We start from the raw sequence: 18327 nt of genomic DNA on the forward strand, positions 1-18327 counted from the left end.
CGGCCGTGCGAGCGCGGCCGAGGGCCCGCAGGGGCCGGGCAGGGGCGGCTGCACCGCGATCGGGGGCGCCGGGGGGAATGGGGGGTCTGGAAAACCCAACCGGGGCGTCCTGCAAGGAGCAAGCGAGAGAGGAGGGGAGGAAAGGGAAAGAGGGACAGGACAGACACGGAATGCCGGCCGCGGGCTGGGGGTAAAGGCTCATTTATGGGGTGGCAGGGGGACAGCGGGGCCACCGCTGTGTCCGTGTCCATCCGCACCCCAGGCTCAGAGCCCGCAGGTGCTGTCACCGAGCGGAGCGGTGTCCCCGGAGCGGTGTCCCCGGAGCGGTGTCCTCGGAGCCGGGCGGTGTCCCTGCAGCGGTGTCATCGAGTGGAGCAGTGTCCCCAGAGCCGGGCCGTGTTCCCGGAGCCGGGCGGTGTCCCCAGAGCCGGGCCGTCTCCCCGGAGCGGTGTCCCCAGAGCCGGGCTGTGTCCCCGGAGCCGGGCCGTGTCCCCGGAGCCGGGCCGTGTCCCCGGAGAGGTGTCCCCGGAGCGGTGTCCCCGGAGCCGGGCCGTGTCCCCGGAGCCGGGCCGTGTCCCCGGAGCGGTGTCCCCAGAGCCGGGCCGTGTCCCCGGAGCGGTGTCCCCGGAGCCGGGCCGTGTCCCCGGAGCCGGGCCGTGTCCCCGGAGCGGTGTCCCCAGAGCCGGGCCGTGTCCCCAGAGCCGGGCCGTGTCCCCAGAGCCGGGCCGTGTCCCCGGGCCGGCCCCGCAGCCGCTGTCCCCTCGTTGTTAATGGGTAACGCAGCGGCCCCGCCATCAAAGGGCACCGCGGGGAGCGCGGCCCCGGGCCCGGAGCGGGCACGGCTCGGCCCCACGTTAAAAGTTGACCAGACTTCAAAGGGCTGCAGCATTTCCTCCGCCGCTCTCACACCTGCTCCTCCCGCGGGCACCGCTCCTGCCCGGCCCTGTTCCTTCTCAGCCGCCATCCAGGGCAGCCCCGAGGGGCACAGGGGGAAATTCAGGGCTGGGAGGTTAACGAGGTCCTTTTCCTGCTTCCTTGGATTTCATTTCATTCTATTTTTTAAATTTTCTTTGGTTCGGGAATAGTCTGGAAGGGAATAAATCATCCCTGAAGCTGCAGCTTCCAGCAGGTCATTCCTGTCACCTTCCTGAGGGCCCTTCAGTCAGGGGCTTTTGGGAACTGGTGAGTGGAGGGATGGACAGATGGACAGAGGGATGGAGGGATGGATGGATGGATGGATGGATGGATGGATGGATGGATGGATGGATGGATGGATGATGGATGGATGGATGGATGATGGATGGATGGATGGATGGATGATGGATGGATGGATGGATGTATGGATGATGGATGGATGGATGGATGGATGATGGATGGATGGATGGATGGATGGATGGATGGATGGATGGATGGATGAGGGATGGATGGATGGATGGATGGATGGATGGATGGATGGATGGATGGAAGGATGGATGGATGGATGATGGATGATGGATGGATGATGGATGGATGGATGGATGGATGGATGGATGGATGGATGGATGGATGGATGGATGGATGATGGATGGATGATGGAAGGATGGATGGATGGATGATGGATGGATGGATGATGGATGGATGGATGATGGAAGGATGGATGGATGGATGGATGATGGATGGATGATGGATGGATGGATGATGGATGGATGGATGGATGGATGGATGGATGGATGGATGGATGGATGATGGAAGGATGGATGGAAGGATGGATGATGGAAGGATGGATGGATGGATGATGGATGGATTTTATGGGATCAGGCTGACTGAGAGAGGATCCCACCCCAAGTCTAGGAACAGGAAGCCACCCAGATCCCCCAGTTCCGGACTGGGAGAGGCCATTCCAGCAGGGAAGGAGGCTGCTGCGTTCCCACCCACCCCCACAGGCTCTCCTTGGCTTTTCCATGGGGCTGCACCCCCCTCTCCTCTCCAAACCCTGCCCAGGCTTGCTGGGACCTGCTGTGACAGGTCCTGGGCACACTCAGGGGTGCCACATCCTGAGGGCCCTTGGAGGGGACACAGCTGTGGTGCTGTGGCTGCAGCCACACCGGGAACAGGAATCCTGGGCCTGCAAAGCAAACAGGATCTGGCAGCCAGGTCCTGGTAGATGGAGATCATCCGATCATCCAGCTCCTGGTGGGACCATCTCCAGCCTGGGAGCACCTCCAGGGGATGGGGGTGTGCCCATGGCCCCGGGAAACCTTTCCAGGAGCTGGGACATCCCAGCCCTTGGTGGCCCGGGCTGTCCCTGGGATAGGGACAGCTCTGGTCACTCCTGTTCCACAATGACACAGGACAGGGACAGCTCTGGTCACTCCTGTGACACAGTGACACAGCACAGGGACAGCTCTGGTCACTCCTGTTCCACAATGACACAGGACAGGGACTGCTCTGGTCACTCCTGTGACACAGCACAGGGACAGCTCTGGTCACTCCTGTGACACAGTGACACAGCACAGGGACAGCTCTGGTCACTCCTGTGACACAGCACAGGGACAGCTCTGGTCACTCCTGTGACACAGTGACACAGCACAGGGACAGCTCTGGTCACTCCTGTGACACAGCACAGGGACAGCTCTGGTCACTCCTGTGACACAGTGACACAGCACAGGGACAGCTCTGGTCACTCCTGTTCCACAATGACACAGGACAGGGACTGCTCTGGTCACTCCTGTGACACAGCACAGGGACAGCTCTGGTCACTTCCCCCAGCAGTGACACAGGACAGGGATTTTGGCAAAGCCATCCAGACCCCATGAGTGCAAAGTGCTGTGTGTGGCACTGCTATGCCTTGTGTGGCACTGCCATCCCCTGTGTCACTGCTGTGGCCTGTGTCACTGCCATGTCCTGTGTGACACTGCCATTGTTGTGTGTCATTGCAATGCTCTGTGTGTCACTGCCATCCACTGTGTCACTGCCATGCCCTGTGTGTCACTGCCATCCCCTGTGTCACTGCCATCCCCTGTGTCACTGCCATGTCCCTGTGTCACTGCCATTGTTGTGTGTCACTGCCATGTCCCTGTGTCACTGCCATCTACTGTGTCACTGCCATCCCCTGTGTCACTGCCCTGCCCTGTGTGTCACTGCCATCCCCTGTGTCACTGCCATGCCCTGTGTGTCACTGCCATCCACTGTGTCACTGCCATCCCCTGTGTCATTGCCCTGCCCTCTGGGGGCAGACCCTCCCTCACCCCTGACCCTGAAACCCCCCGGGGGTGCTGTGGGGAGCAGGGGGAGCATCTCAGGGCTGATCCCAGGGCTGGTTTGGGTTTATCCCATTGGCAACCTCAAGAAGAGCTGGGACCCCATTTTTAGGGTCAGCCAGAGCTCCTGGGCCTGGTTCAGCTTTATCCCCTTGGCAGCTCCCAGAAGAGCTGGCACCCCGTTTTAGGGTCAGCCAGAGCTCCCGGGGCTCATTTGGGTTTATCCCACTGGCAGCTTCAAGAAGAGCTGGCACACTGTTGTTTTTAGGGTCAGCCAGAGCTCCCCATGCTTTGGGGTGAGATTGGTGTCCTGTTCATGTTCCCCCACCAGGGCTATCAGGTGTCACCTCAGAAATGCTCATTCCAGCAGAAATGTCTTTGCTGGGGAATTTCCCCATGGGAAATGGCACATCCAGCCCGGGGGGCACCGCAGTGTGACCCCCCCAGCCCCTCAGCACCATCCCCTGCCAGCCTGCAGGGCCAGGAAACCTCGGGGACAGGAGCTGGGGGACCCCAGGAGAGTCCCCAAAACCCCTGGGGCACCTGGCAGTGCCACATCAGGGTGGATCAGCAGAGCCAGCCACCCTCCCATCCCCAAAATCCCATCAGATGGCACCGGGACACCGCTCCAAATGTCACTTCTGACACCAAAGGTCCCACAGAGGCAAACCACTGCTGGGAATTTTCCTGCTCTCCCACTCTGCTGGGAATTTTCCTGCTCTCCCACGTGGAGCATTCCCCTGCTGGAAGCACCTGGGCACCTTCTCTGGAACCACTGGGGCTGCTTTTCCTGTGGCACGCAGGAAAACCCACCCAGGAATGGCTCAGGCTGTCCCTCCCAGCTCTGGGGACACCTCAGAGCGGGGGTTAAAGCCAATCCCGCCCCCAGGCAGGAGGAAATGAGCTTTTCCAGCGGGTTCTGCTGGATCCTGGTGGATTCCCGTGGTCTCCCCCACCCCCAAAGCTCCGAGCCCGCGGTTCCCCTCCCTCCTCCCTCGGGGAGTGGTCGGAGGGGGCCCCTGGCTGAGTCATTTATTTATTTTGCCGGTGCCATATGAAAGGCAGCCCCGGGTGTTTCCATACCAGGCGGATAGGTGCTTCCAACACTGACATTCTCCAGGAGAAAAATAGGCAGGAAAGCTCCTGGCGCAGCAGTTTTATTGTGTTAATAAGTTTGGCGTCTATAAGCACCATATGTAAATGACTGCTATAGTGCCTTGCTGCCATTTAACATTATGTTGGGGAGGTGAGCTGGAGCCAAGTCTGCAGCTTTTCCATTAATACACCACAAGCTGCCAATTCCCAAGGGGCTTTTTTCCCTCTTTTTTATTTTATTTTTTTTCTCCTTTTTTTGAAAATGGGAAAGAGCCCGGCGCCAAAATGCTGCCTCGGACCCTTCAGTTGGGTGGGAAATGGGTAAATATTGTGTTCATTCAGCCCTGGAGGCAGCTCCAGAGCTTGGAGCTGGGCTGGGAAATCCCCTTCGCTGAGTATCCCCGTCCTGGGAGAGGGGCTGAGGGTGGGAAAAGTGGGGCTGGGGTTGGGGCTTTATCCCACTGGGGTTGGGGCTTTAACCCACTGGGGTTGGGGCTTTATCCCACTGGGTTTGGGGCTTTATCCCACTGGGTTTGGGGCTTTATCCCACTGGGTTTGTGGGCTAACCCCACTGCGTTTGGGGGTTTATCCCACTGGGGTTGGGGCTTTATCCCACTGGGTTTGGGGCTTTATCCCACCGTGTTTGGGGCTTTATCCCACCATGTTTGGGGTTTATCCCACTGGGGTTGGGGCTTTATCCCACTGGGTTTGGGGCTTTATCCCACTGGGTTTGGGGGTTTATCCCACTGGGGTTGGGGCTTTATCCCACTGCGTTTGGGGCTTTATCCCACTGGGTTTGGGGCTTTATCCCACTGGGTTTGTGGGCTAACCCCACTGCGTTTGGGGGTTTATCCCACTGGGGTTGGGGCTTTATCCCACTGCGTTTGGGGCTTTATCCCACCGTGTTTGGGGCTTTATCCCACCATGTTTGGGGTTTATCCCACTGGGGTTGGGGCTTTATCCCACTGGGTTTGGGGCTTTATCCCACCATGTTTGGGGCTTTATCCCACTGGATTTGGGGCTTTATTCCACTGGGTTTGGGGGTTTGTCCCACTGGCTTTGGGGCTTTATCCCACCATGTTTGGGGGTTTATCCCACCGTGTTTGGGGCTTTATCCCACTGGGTTTGGGGCTTTATCCCACCATGTTTGGGGCTTTATCCCACTGGATTTGGGGCTTTATCCCACTGGGTTTGGGGGTTTGTCCCACTGGGTTTGGGGCTTTATCCCACCATGTTTGGGGGTTTATCCCACTGGGTTTGGGGCTTTATTCCACTGGCTTTGGGGCTTTATCCTACCGTGTTTGGGGCTTTATCCCACCGTGTTTGGGGCTTTATCCCACAGTGTTTGGGGGTTAATCCCACCGTGTTTGGGGCTTTATCCCACAGTGTTTGGGGGTTTATCCCACCGTGTTTGCGGCTTTATCCTACCGTGTTTGGGGGTTTAACCCACTGTGTTTGTGGGTCAATCCCTGCTCCCCCTTCCCCGACAAGCAGGGAGGAAAAAGGAAAAAAACCAAGGGAGAAAAATGGCAATGTGAAGTGCCATGAGTTTGTTCCTCGTGCGAGGGATTTGCAGGGAGTTTGTGCTGAATCGATGGCTCCGTGCAGTCATATGGATGGCAGGCTCCCAGCCATTATTAGTGTAAACAGATTTGTGAGCAGTATATTTAGCTGTTCCATATTGCTTTTAGGAAATGTGCACATTTCCATGGCACACACTTGCAGAGGGCCATACCCTGCCACGGCTCTGCAGGTGGGGACAGAGCCCCCCGAGCCTCCTGGGCTGCCCCAAACTCTGCCCCACGAGCTGCTCAGAGGGGTTTGGGTGCCCTCCTGCTGCCTGCTGGCTGTCCCACCCGTGTGTCACCTGGAGGGGACAGCCTGGCCAGGCCACGCTGCTCCCTGAGGTGGCAGAGCTGGGCTGCAGCTCCTGCAGGGGGTGGTGGCAGCAGCAGAGCCCCTGGGGGTGCCCAGGGTGCGTTTGGGGCTCCAGGGCACACAGCCCTGCCCAGAGCTCTGTGGTGGGGTGAGCTGGGGGATCCTCAGGGGCACTGCCAGGCTGGGGGCACCCAGGGAATGCTCTGGGAAACAGGTGAGACAGCCAGCCATGGAACACTCCGGGAAACAGGTGACACAGACAGCCAGGGACTGTGCCGTGATCCAGGTGACACAGACATCCAGGGAATGTGCCGTGATCCAGGGGACACAGACATCCAGGGAATGTTCTGGGATCCAGGGGACACAGACATCCAGGGAATGCTCTGGGATCCAGGGGACACAGACAGCCAGGGATTGTGCCATGATCCAGGTGACACAGCCACGCAGGGAATGCTCTGGGATCCAGGGGACACAGACAGCCAGGGAACACTCTGGGAAATGGGTGACAGACACCCAGGGAATGCTCTGGGAAACAGGTGACACAGACATTCAGGGACTGTGCCAGGATCCAGGTGACACAGCCACCCATGGAACACTCTGGGATCCAGGTGGCACAGCAACTAGGGATTGTGCCAGGATCCAGGTGACACAGACAGCCAGGGATTGTGCCAGGATCCAGGTGACACAGTCACCCAGTGACCCCTCTGGGACACAGGTGACACAGCCACCCACAGGCCATGGCAGGGTGCAGGTGACACAGACACAGGCCCCCACATGCCAAGGTCACAGCAGCCACATCCCCACTTCCCCCTGTGCCGGGAGGGCTCCAGTCCCTCCTGCCCCTCTAAAGAGCAAGCCCAGCTCCAGGGTGAGCCCCGTGGGTCCTGTGGGATGGATCCTGTCCCCAAATCCTTCCAGGATCCCGTTTCCCACAGGAGCCAGTGGGACCAGCCCCTCGGAGCCCCCCCAGCCCGCGGGCACAGCGGGAATGTGGCACAGCCCCTGTGCCAGGCAGGGGGCACCGAGTGGCCCCAGGGGCTTTGCTGCTCTGCCTTCCCATTGCTGCTCTCCCCTTGCTGGTTCTTTTCCTTTGCTGTTTTCCCTTCGCAGTTTTCCCTTTCCTGCTCTCCCTCCGCTGCTCTCCCTTTGCCGCTTTCCCCTTGCTGTGTTTCCCCCCTTTCCTGTTTCCCTTTCCCGCTTTCCCTTTGCTGCTTTCCCCTTGCAGTTCCCCTTTGCTGCTCTCCTCTTGCAGTTTTCCCTTCAATGTTCTCCCTTCTCTGCTCTCCCTTTCCTGCTCTCCCCTTGCAGTTTTCCCTTTGCCTCTCCCCTTGCAGTTTTCCCTTTGCCTCTCTCCCCTTGCAGTTTTCCCTTCGCTGCTCTCCCTGACTGCTTTCCCCTTGCTGGTTTTTTCCCCCTTGCTGCTCTCCCCTTGCAGTTTTCCCTTTCCTGCTCTCCCTTTCCTGCTCTCCCCTTGCAGTTTCCCTCCGCTGCTCTCCCTCTCCAGCCCTTGTCCCACAATAGCGGCTGGCCCGGCAGCCCGGCAGAGGCTGGCAGGGCACGGGAGAGGCTGGCACGGCACGGGAGAGGATGGCAGGGCACGGGAGAGGATGGCACGGCACGGGAGAGGATGGCAGGGCACGGGAGAGGATGGCAGGGCACGGGAGAGGATGGCAGGGCACGGGAGAGCCTGGCCCAGCCCGGGAGAGCCTGGCAGGGCACGGGAGAGGCTGGCACGGCACGGGAGAGCCTGGCCCAGCCCGGGAGAGGCTGGCACGGCACGGGAGAGCCTGGCCCAGCCCGGGAGAGCCTGGCAGGGCACGGGAGAGGATTGCAGGGCACGGGAGAGGCTGGGCCAGCCCGGGAGAGCCTGGCCCAGCACGGGAGAGCCTGGCCCAGCCCGGGAGAGCCTGGCACGGCATCCCAGGAGACGCTGGCACGGCTGGCCCGGGAGAGCCTGGCACGGCTGGCCCGGCAGCCCGGGAGAGGCTTCTCCAGCCTGGCAGAGCCTGGCACGCCATCCCAGGAGAGGCTGGCACGGCAGCCCGGCAGAGGCTGGCCCAGCCCGGCTACCATGGCTACCCATCCCCGGCGGAGGCATCCGGGCTCGGGGGGAGCCGCCGGCCCCTTTCATGCCGCAGAAAGCCGCGACATCAGCGCTCTCTTGTTGGATGTCACCGTCTCCCTCCCAGCGGCGTGAAAAATCAATTAGGAAGAATTAGCGACGTGTCACCGGGGCTCGGGAGGGGACAATCGCGGGGCCCGTCCTGCGCACCGAGACGCGGCTCTGTGTCACCGCTCCGTGTCACCGCTCTGTGTCGCCGCTGTCCCCAGCGCCCTGGCACCGCTCCAGCCGCAAGGGAGGGATGCCCAGGCACCCAAATCCTTTGGGATGCGGATTCCCAGGCGGGCACAGGGAGTGGGGTCACTCCAGCTCTCCCTGCCTCGCTTGCTCCATCCCTGCGAGGGCTTTGGCGGCCCCGCAGCATCCCCGGCTGGAGGTGGCGTTCCCGCGGCTCCGGGGCTGGAATGGCTCTCTGGGAATGTGACTCGCACCGTGTCGCCTCTTTTCCCTCCTCTTCCCATGTGCGTGTGTATATATATAAACCAGAAAGGGAAAAAAAAATTCCCAAACTCTGATTAAAATCCCTTTTTTTATTCACCTGCCCATCTTTCCTGTCTGCATCTCCCCTTCTATCCAAACTCATAATTAATCGCTCAAGGCAAAAGTAATGAATGTTAATTGGCCATCTGTACAAAGACTAATTAAAATCTACCATGCTGGGGATTAAAACATACCTATAGCAACTGCCTGAATTGAGAATGAGACAGAGGAGAGATTGAGAAAACAGCTGAAAGGCTTGTGCAAAACGCAATCTCGCTTAGGTGTGAGATGAGTTGCAGCTCCGAGATCTGAGATGCTTTATTATTAAATTAAAAAAAAAAAAAAAAACACAACCAAAAAAAAACCGGGGAGCGGGGGGGAGGGTGAGGAAGAAACTTCTGAGCTGGGAGCTGGTTTAATGGGAAGAAAGGCCGCGGGGGATTTCAAAGGAGGAGTGACCCCAACATTTCGCGTCGGGTTTGGAGGAGGATAAAAACTGCCCGCTCCCCTCCCCGCCCGCAGGAAATATTCGGTGGCGTTTGCAGCTTTTTTAGGGGTTGTGGCTGTGAATAAAGGGAGTGGGGAGAGCAGTCTTGCATGGATTTGGGGGTGAGGGATGGAGCAGGAGATGGGGCACGGCCGGGGCTGTGCCCGCTCTGCCCTCGGCCGCCCCATCCCCTCTTTTGTCCCAAAGCCGCGGCTTTTCAGAGCGGCCGCCCCTTTGTTGGAGCCTTTGGGAGTCGGGGGAATGTTCCCAAACGAAGAAGCGGCAATGACGGCTCCCAGAGCTGCTCTTCCTCCTCCTCTTCCTCCTCCTCCTCGGGGCTGCGGCCCCACGGATCCCCCGATCCCTCCCCGTGCTGCTGCCGAGCCGGCTCCATCCCACCTGCCCAGGTGTCCCCTCCGGCGCTGGTGACACCGCTGGGGGTGGCAGGAGGAGCGCAGGGCTCCCGGGGGATGCTGAGGGGTGACAGGGAGGCTGGACCCTCACTCCGAACGGGCTCAGGGATGTGCGAAACTCAAGTTTTAAGCTCCAAAAATCAGAACCAAGCGCTCCGGCCGCAGTTTGGGCTGTTTGTGCTGGAAGTCACCGAGCTGCGGCTCCACCGCCTCGTGTCCCCGAGCAGCTGCAGGCCAGGGATGTCCCTGCACGTCCCAAACCATCCCTTTTGAGGCCCGCATCACATTCCGGGGGTGCCGGGCAGCGCCCCCCATCCCCGCCGGGGGTGTTCGGGGCGGGCGGCGGGGGCAGCCCGGGCACCGCCCCCGGGAGCGGCGGGGCTCTGCCGCCGTGCCGGGAGCTCGGGGCTCTGCTCTTGTTTTCTCAGATTCGGCTGTGTTTACTCCCAACACGAGTGACCGCCGTGGCCCCATTACGGCGGCACTGACAGCTCGGCTGACAAGTGCGCTCGCGGCAGGAATGTGAATGCGGCTCCCGGCCCCGCTCCGCTCCGAACCGCGGCACGGCCCCGAGCGGGGACCGGCGAGCGGCACGGGCAGAGAGGGACACGGGGAGGGACACGGAGAGCGAGCCCCGGGCAGCGGCACGGGCGGAGGGTACCGGGGAGGGACACGGGGAGCAACACCGGGAGGGACACGGGCTGTGAGCCCCGGGGAGGGACACGGAGAGGGACACGGGGAGCAAGCCCTGGGGAGCCACAGGGGGAGCGGGTACCGAGGAGAGACACGGGCTGCGGGTACCGAGGAGCGACACAGGCTGCGAGCCCCGGGGAGGGACACGGAGAGGGACAGGGGGAGGGACACGGGCCGCAGGTACCGAGGAGCGACACAGGCTGCGAGCCCCGGGGAGGGACACGGCCAGCCCGAGTGGCCCCGGAGAGCGGCACGGGGAGCGGGTACCGGGGAGGGACACGGGGAGGGACACGGCCTGCCCGAGCGGCCCCGGGGAGCCACACGGGGAGCGGGGACACGGGGAGAGACACGGGGAGCAACACCGGGAGGGACACGGGGAGCGAGCCCCGGGGAGAGACACGGCCCGCCCGAGCGGCCCTGGGGAGCCACACGGGCAGGGACACGGGGAGGGACACGCGGAGAGACACGGGCTGCGGGTACTGGGGATGGACACGGAGAGGAACACGGGGAGGGACACGGGGAACCAGTCCCGGGGAGGCACACGGGGAGCGAGCCCCGGGCGGGGACACGGGGAGCGAGTAGCGGGCAGGGACACGGCCTGCCTGAGCGGCCCTGGGGAGCCACAGGGGAGGGACACGGGCCGCAGGTACCGGGGAGGGACACAGGCTGCGAGTCCCGCGGAGGGACACGGGGAGGGACACGGGGAGCGAGCTCCGGGGAGGGCTGCAGGAACCGGGGAGGGGCAAGGCCCGCCCGAACGGCCCCGGGCAGCCACACGGGGAGGGACACGGGGAGCAACACCGGGAGGAGCACAGGCTGCGAGCCCCGGGGAGGGACACAGAGAGGGCCACGGGCTGCAGGTACCGGGGAGGGATGCGGGGAGAGAGCCCCGGGGAGGGACACGGGCTGTGAGCCCCGGGGCATCCCGCTCGGGTGGGAGCAGCGCAGGGAGATCGCCCTTCCTGCCTCAACTTGGAGCTGGAGTCTTCCAAAAGCATGGGAAGGACAGGGATTCACTGGGATCATCAGCACAGGAGGGATGGGCATGGTTTTCTCTCCCTTTCTGTCTGAACTCAGAACTGGGATCTTCCTGAGCCTGCCAGGATCGGGATCCCAGCAGGATGGGAATGCCAGGAATTCATCCCGTGGGATTGTCCCGTGTACAGCAGAGATGAGAGCTTGGTCCCTTTTTCTGTCTGAACCCAGAGCTGAGGATCTTTCAGGGCTTCCTGGCATCCCTAAGTCCCTGGAGGGACAGGGATTCACTGGGCTCATCCCGTGTTTGGGAAAGGGCTGAGCCACCAGCACAGGAGGGATGGACGGGATTTTCTCACCCTTTATGCCTGAACTCAGAGCTGGGATCTTCCTGAGCCTGCCAGGATCGGGATCCCAGCAGGATGGGAATGCCAGGGATTCTCTGGGAGCATCCAGTGCTCAGGAAGGTTTTGAGGGCAGGTGGAGGATGAGGAGTGCAGGTGTGCTGGATGTGCCTGGCTCACCTGGTGTTGGATTCAGGTTTTTATTTATTTGGAGATGGGGAAATTGAGAAGTGTTTTAAAAACTGCTGCCCAGGGCAGGGGGTTGGGGCTGGATGACCTTTTAGGTCCATTCCAACCAAACCCTTCTGGGATTCCAGGATTCAGGGAAGGAGGCTTGAAATGCACAAGGCTGAGCAAGACAGAGTCTGGCTTTGGGTGGTGTACAGAAAAACCAAGGGAAAACCAATTTCTGCAGCTTTTCCCACTGGCATGGGGGTGGCAGGGCCCACTCCAACCCCTGCTGGGATTGGTAGGTCCAGACCAGCTCCAGGCGCCATGCCAAAGTCAGGATCCAGCCCTAGGCCCAGCTTGGATCCAGCCCTAGGCCCAGCCTGGATCCAGCCCTAGGCCCAGCCTGGATACAGCCCTAGGCCCAGCATTGGATCCAGCCCTAGGCCCAGCCTGGATCCAGCCCTAGGCCCAGCTTGGATCCGTCCCTAGTCCCATCTTGGATCCGTCCCTAGTCCCAGTTTGCATCCAGCCCTAGGCCCAGCCTGGATCCAGCCCTAGGCCCAGCTTGGATCCGTCCCTAGTCCCATCTTGGATCCGTCCCTAGTCCCAGTTTGCATCCAGCCCTAGGCCCAGCCTGGATCCAGCCCTAGGCCCATCTTGGATCCAGCCCTAGGCCCAGCCTGGATCCAGCCCTAGGCCAAGTTTGGATCCAGCCCTAGGCCCAGCTTGGATCCAGCCCTAGGCCCAGCCTGGATCCAGCCCTAGGCCCAGCCTGGATACAGCCCTAGGCCCAGCCTGGATCCAGCCCTAGGCCCATCTTGGATCCAGCCCTAATCCCAGCTTGGATCCGTCCCTAGTCCCAGCTTGGATCCAGCCCTAATCCCAGCTTGGATCCAGCCCTAATCCCAGCTTGGATCCGTCCCTAGTCCCAGTTTGGATCCAGCCCTAGGCCCAGCTTGGATCCAGCCCTAGTCCCATTTTAGATCCATCCCTGGGCCCACCTTGGATCCAGCCCTAATCCCACGTTAGATCCATCCCTAGGCCCAGCTTGGATCCACCCCTAGGCCCAGCTCAGCTCCAGCCTAGCTCAGCTGCTGTGCCTGCACAGCTCAAGGTGGTTTAATTAATCACAGATCGTTTCTGCACTGCCTCCTCATTAACCTCCACAGCAAACGAATTAATTACTCATTAAGGCAGGGAAGCTCTCTGGGCCAGGACAGCTCAGCCCCGAGCTCTGCTCTGCTCAGCCCTGGGTTAATCTGTGAGCTCCTCGCTGGCCTCGTTACCCATTAATGGGGCCCTGACCCATCAAAGCCTTTGGGATGGGGGGACCTCAAGGATCACCTTGTTCCATGGGCAGGGACACCTCCCACTGTCCCAGGTGGAGGAAGGATTCCAAATTCCACACAGGAATCCTGGAATAGCCCAATGGGAAGGATTCCATACTCCACACAGGAATTCTGGAATGTCCCAATGGGAAGAATTCCATATTCCAAATAGGAATCCTGGAATGCCCCGATGGGAAGAATTCCATATTCCACAGGGAATCCTGAAATATCCCAGTGGGAAGAATTCCACATTCTAAATATGAATCCTAGAATGTCGTGATCAGAAGAATTCCATATTCCAAATATTAATCCTGGAATGCCCAATGGGAAGGAACCCAGAGGATCTGGGATGCAGCTCCTGGCCCTGCAGGGAAAATCCCTCCCCAGCATCCCTGGAGCCCCAGCAGCCTCAGGAATGGGATCATTCCCTGGATACCTGGGAACCCAGCAGGGAGCTGCTCCTGTGCCATGGACCAGGAGAGTCACTGCAGGGAATGATCACAGCCAGGGAACACCAGGAGATGCTGGAAACCCAGAAACCCCTGGAGAGAGGCAGTGGGGAGAGAAGGACCTGAGAGAATCCATGGAATGGGCTGGGAAGGACCCTAAATCCCATTCCCATTCCATCCCATCCATGGCAGGAGGATGATTCCATGATCCCAGGTGGATCCAAGCCCCAGTGTCCAGCCTGGCCTTGGGCACTGCCAGGGATCCAGGGGCAGCCCCAGCAAATCTGGGAATTCCAGCCCAGGCAGGAATTCCTTGCCAAGATCCCAGCCCAATCTCCCCTTTCCCAGTGGGAGCCATTCCCTGGCTCCTGTCCCTGCAGGCCTTGTCCCCAGCCCCTCTGCAGCTCTCCTGGAGCCCCTGCAGGCCCTGCCAGGGGCTCTGAGCTCTGCCTGGAGCCTTCCCTTCTCCAGGGGAGCATTCCCAGCTCTGCCAGCCTGGCTCCAGAGCAGAGGGGCTCCAGCCCTGCAGCAGCTCCGGGGCCTCCTCTGGGCTCTCTCCAGCAGCTCCACGTCCTCCTGCTGTTGGCCCCAGGGCTGGGGCAGCTCTGCAGGTGGGCTCTCACCTCAGGGAGGGGCACAGGGACACAATTCCCACCTTGCCTGTGGCAGCAGCCCGGGCTGGGGCAGCTCTGCAGGTGTGGCCTCACCTGAGGGCAGAACCCCCCGTGCTGGAGCTGCTTCTGAGGCCACCAAAACCAGGGGACAGCGAGGAGGGGACGTGGCTGGACATGGCTCCCAGGGCTGAGAATGAGGACGGACAGAGGGACAGGAAAGGGACAGGCAGTGGCTCCAGCCCCCAGGAGGAGCCTCTGTGAGGACCCAGCTCAGCAGGAAGGGGTTTGTTGTTCCATCACTCAGGTTCGCTCCTGCCCATCCCTGCACAGCTCCAGGACATCCCAAACAGCTCCAGGACATCCCAGCACAGCTCCAGGACATCCCAAACAGCTCCAGGACATCCCAAACAGCTCCAGAACATCCCAAACAGCTCCAGGACATCCCAAACAGCTCCAGGACATCCCAAACAGCTCCTGGCTTGTGCCTTTGGATGCAGGACGTGTCTCCAGGGCCATCCCCGGGGCTGTGCATGGTGGGGGTCCCTGTGTGGGCACCACCAGCCCTTTCCCCCTGTCACCCTGATTTTTTAAGATTTTTGTAGCCTTCTGATGTTGACATTCTTGTAACAAACTTTCTCGCCCACTTTCTGTAAATAACTCATTGTTCTTTTATGGAGGAGGAGAAATCTGATGGACTGTTGGTTCGTCCAGTGTCATTGGAGAGGTGGCACTGTCACCCTGCAATCCCCTGTCACTTTTGGAAATCTATAAATGCTGGAATCAGAAAATAAAAACTTTTTTTTTCCACCTTGGTGTGGGCTTGTTTTGGGTCCTTTAGTGTCACCCCCCTGGCAGGGCAGCAGCTCCTGAGTCCCACAGTGCCATCCTGGGTCCTTTAGTGCCATCCTGGGTCCTTTAATGCCACCCCCCTGGCAGGGCAGCCATTCCTGGGTCCCACAGTGCCATCCTGGGTCCCACAGTGCCATCCTGGGTCCTTCAGTGCCATCCTGGGTCCTTTAGTGCCATCCTGGGTCCCACAGTGCCATCCTGGGTCCCACAGTGCCACCCCCCTGGCAGGGCAGCAGCTCCTGCACCTTTGGCCCCGGGCACCAAGGGGCTGGAAAAGCCAAGCTCAGCATTTCTGGGCTCAGGGAAAGGGAGGAGGCCCCTCAGGAGGGGCACAGGGGCTCCTGCTTTGGGAGGGGTCAGGGCTGAGCTGGGTTTCATTCTGCTCTCCTGCCCCAAACTGCTCCTGTAGCATTTTGTAGGGATTTCAGCCCAGGAGGCACCTGCACAGCTCCTGCTGCACTGCCCAGGGGGAAGGAAAAGGGGAGGAAAGAGGGAAAAGCGATAAAATGCCCTGCACGGGGTTTTGCTGCTGCAGGCAGAGTGGGAAGCTGTGGAATTTGGGGGGAAATCAGAACTGCCTGAGGGACACCCCAGGGCTGGAGGGTTTTGGGCTTGAAAGCTGCGCTCAGTTCCCAGCAGGAATTTCTCTCTCTACAAGGCCTTTAAGGATAAACTGTCCAGGTAAGAAACGACACCTGAATTATTTTTACTTTTAACCCCATGGCCTGCAATGGAGACTTTTTTATCCAATGACACAAAATCACCCCAAACCCATGGAGGAGGAGGAGAAGGAGAAGGAGAAGGAGAAGGAGAAGGAGAAGGAGAAGGAGAAGGAGAAGGAGAAGAAGAAGAAAGAGAGGAGAAGGAGAAGGAGAAAGAGAAAGAGAAAGAGAAAGAGAAAGAGAAAGAGAAAGAGAAAGAGAAAGAGAAAGAGAAAGAGAAAGAGAAGGAGGAGATGTAGGAGAGCTCATTTTGGGCTCACTCCCTGCAGGGTTCAGCCCTAGCCCAGGACACAGCGCTGCCCAAATCCCGTGGCTCCCCAGGGGACACACGGATCCATTGGGACACACCTGCCCAGGTGAGCTGCGGGAATTAGGAGAGCTCTGGGGAGCTCCAAACTCCTTTATTTTTAACACCCTTTTGTATTTCCCCTCCTCGAGCCTCTGGCAAAGGCCCCGGCGGCGGGACGCGGGTCCCTAATTCCAAAATGATCCCAAAAGATGGGTGTGGAGGCAGGAGGAGGCTGGAACCCCGCTCCATCCCTCCCCACACCCCGCTGCTTTTCCGGAGGCATTCCCGGGCCAGCCGGGCTCTGTTCCCCGGTCTCGGGACGCCCTCAGCTGGTGACGGAAAATGCCGGGAAAGGGAAATAAAAGTTATTGTGGCATTTTGTCCTCTCATCCCGCAGCACCGCCGGGACACGGGCTGCTTCCCCGGGAAAGGGAACGCTGGGACTCAGAGACTCAGAGAAGCCTGGCACCCTGAATGGTCCTTGTACCCAGGGGACGCTGGCACCCAGGGGATGTTGGTACCCAGGGGACGCTGGTACCCCGGGGATGTTGGTACCCAGGTGTGGAATCTTACTTTCTTCTTGCCAAGGTCGGGATTAAATGCCTGAGATGGCATTTCTTACTCAGATTCTTATCAGTTCTTATCTCTGTCCCAGTCTCACAGACCCGGAGTTCTGCAGCACTGCACTCCAACACACTAAAAACGGAGCCCTGTCTCTCTCTGCAAGGCTTCTTAAGGATAAACAGTCCAATTAAGAAATGACACCTGAATAATTTCCACTTTTAACCCAATACCCAATGACCTCTGCCCTGCAATGGGGACTTTTTATCCAATGACACAAAATCTCCCAAACCCATGGAGGAGAAGGAGAAGGAGAAGGAGAAGGAGAAGGAGAAGGAGAAGGAGAAGGAGAAGGAGAAGGAGAAGGAGAAGGAGAAGGAGAAGGAGAAGGAGAAGGAGAAGGAACAGCCTCCACCCCAAACCCTCCATCCTGCTCTGTATATATCACTACATTCTAAACCATTAAACTCTGAGTTTCCCCCCTGTGATATCACACACTTCTATTCAAACCCCACACCCACAATCCCAGTTCCCCCATTCCATTCTGGAAGCTTCTCCAGGGCCTCAGGTCAGTGCAGTGTTCTCTGGGGGTCAGTGCCTGGCAGCACAGAAAGTCTGGAATTCTCAGCGCCCAGGGTTCCAACACCCAGGGGATGCTGACACCCCGGAATGGTGACACCAGGGGCTGTTGGTACCTGTGAATGGTCCCTGGAAATGACCCAGGGCCAGCACAGGGGACATGGACCTGTCCCAGCAGGGTCAGAGGAGACCCTGGAGCTGCCCTGGAGCCAGGCTGGGAGAGCTGGGAATGTTCCCCTGGAGAAGGGAAAATTCCAGGGAATGCTCAGAGCCCCTGCAGGGGCTCCAGGAGAGCTGCAGAGGGGCTGGGGACAAGGCCTGCAGGGACAGGAGCCAGGGAATGGCTCCCACTGGGAAAGGGGAGATTGGGCTGGGATCTTGGCAAGGAATTCCTGCCTGGGCTGGAATTCCCAGATTTGCTGGGGCTGCCCCTGGATCCCTGGCAGTGCCCGAGGCCAGGTTGGACACTGGGGCTTGGATCCACCTGGGACAATGGGAGGTGTCCCTGCCCATGGATGGGGTGGAATGAGGTGACCAAACCAAAACCATTCCAAGATTCTGGAGCCCCTCTGCTCTGGCAGAGCTGGGAATGCTCCCCTGGAGAAGGGAAGGCTCCAGGCAGAGCTCAGAGCCCCTGGCAGGGCCTGCAGGGGCTCCAGGAGAGCTGCAGAGGGGCTGGGGACAAGGGACAGAGGGACAGGGCACAGGGAATGCCCAGGGGACAGGAAAATTGGGATCTTGGGAAGCTCTGAGGTTCTTTTATGCAGAACCAGATCCCAAAATATTCCTGCCCAAGAGGGGATGGGAAAAGCCCCAGGGATACAGGTGAGGAGGGGGGGGAGATATTTCAGCAGCAGCCAGCCCAGGGAGGCTTCCCAGCCCCATAAACCCCAGCAGGAATCAAATCCCAACATTCCCAGTGCCAGGGCTGGGAGCTCAGAGGGATTTTTGCTAATGAAAATCCCAGGCAGGGAGGAAAGCTGAAAGCAGGCAGCAGGGCTGGCTGGGGAGGAGGGATTTAGGAGCTTGGCAGGATTAA

This window comes from Molothrus ater, chromosome 4, assembly GCF_012460135.2.
Source record: "Molothrus ater isolate BHLD 08-10-18 breed brown headed cowbird chromosome 4, BPBGC_Mater_1.1, whole genome shotgun sequence".
In the NCBI taxonomy this organism is placed as follows: Eukaryota; Metazoa; Chordata; class Aves; order Passeriformes; family Icteridae; genus Molothrus; species Molothrus ater.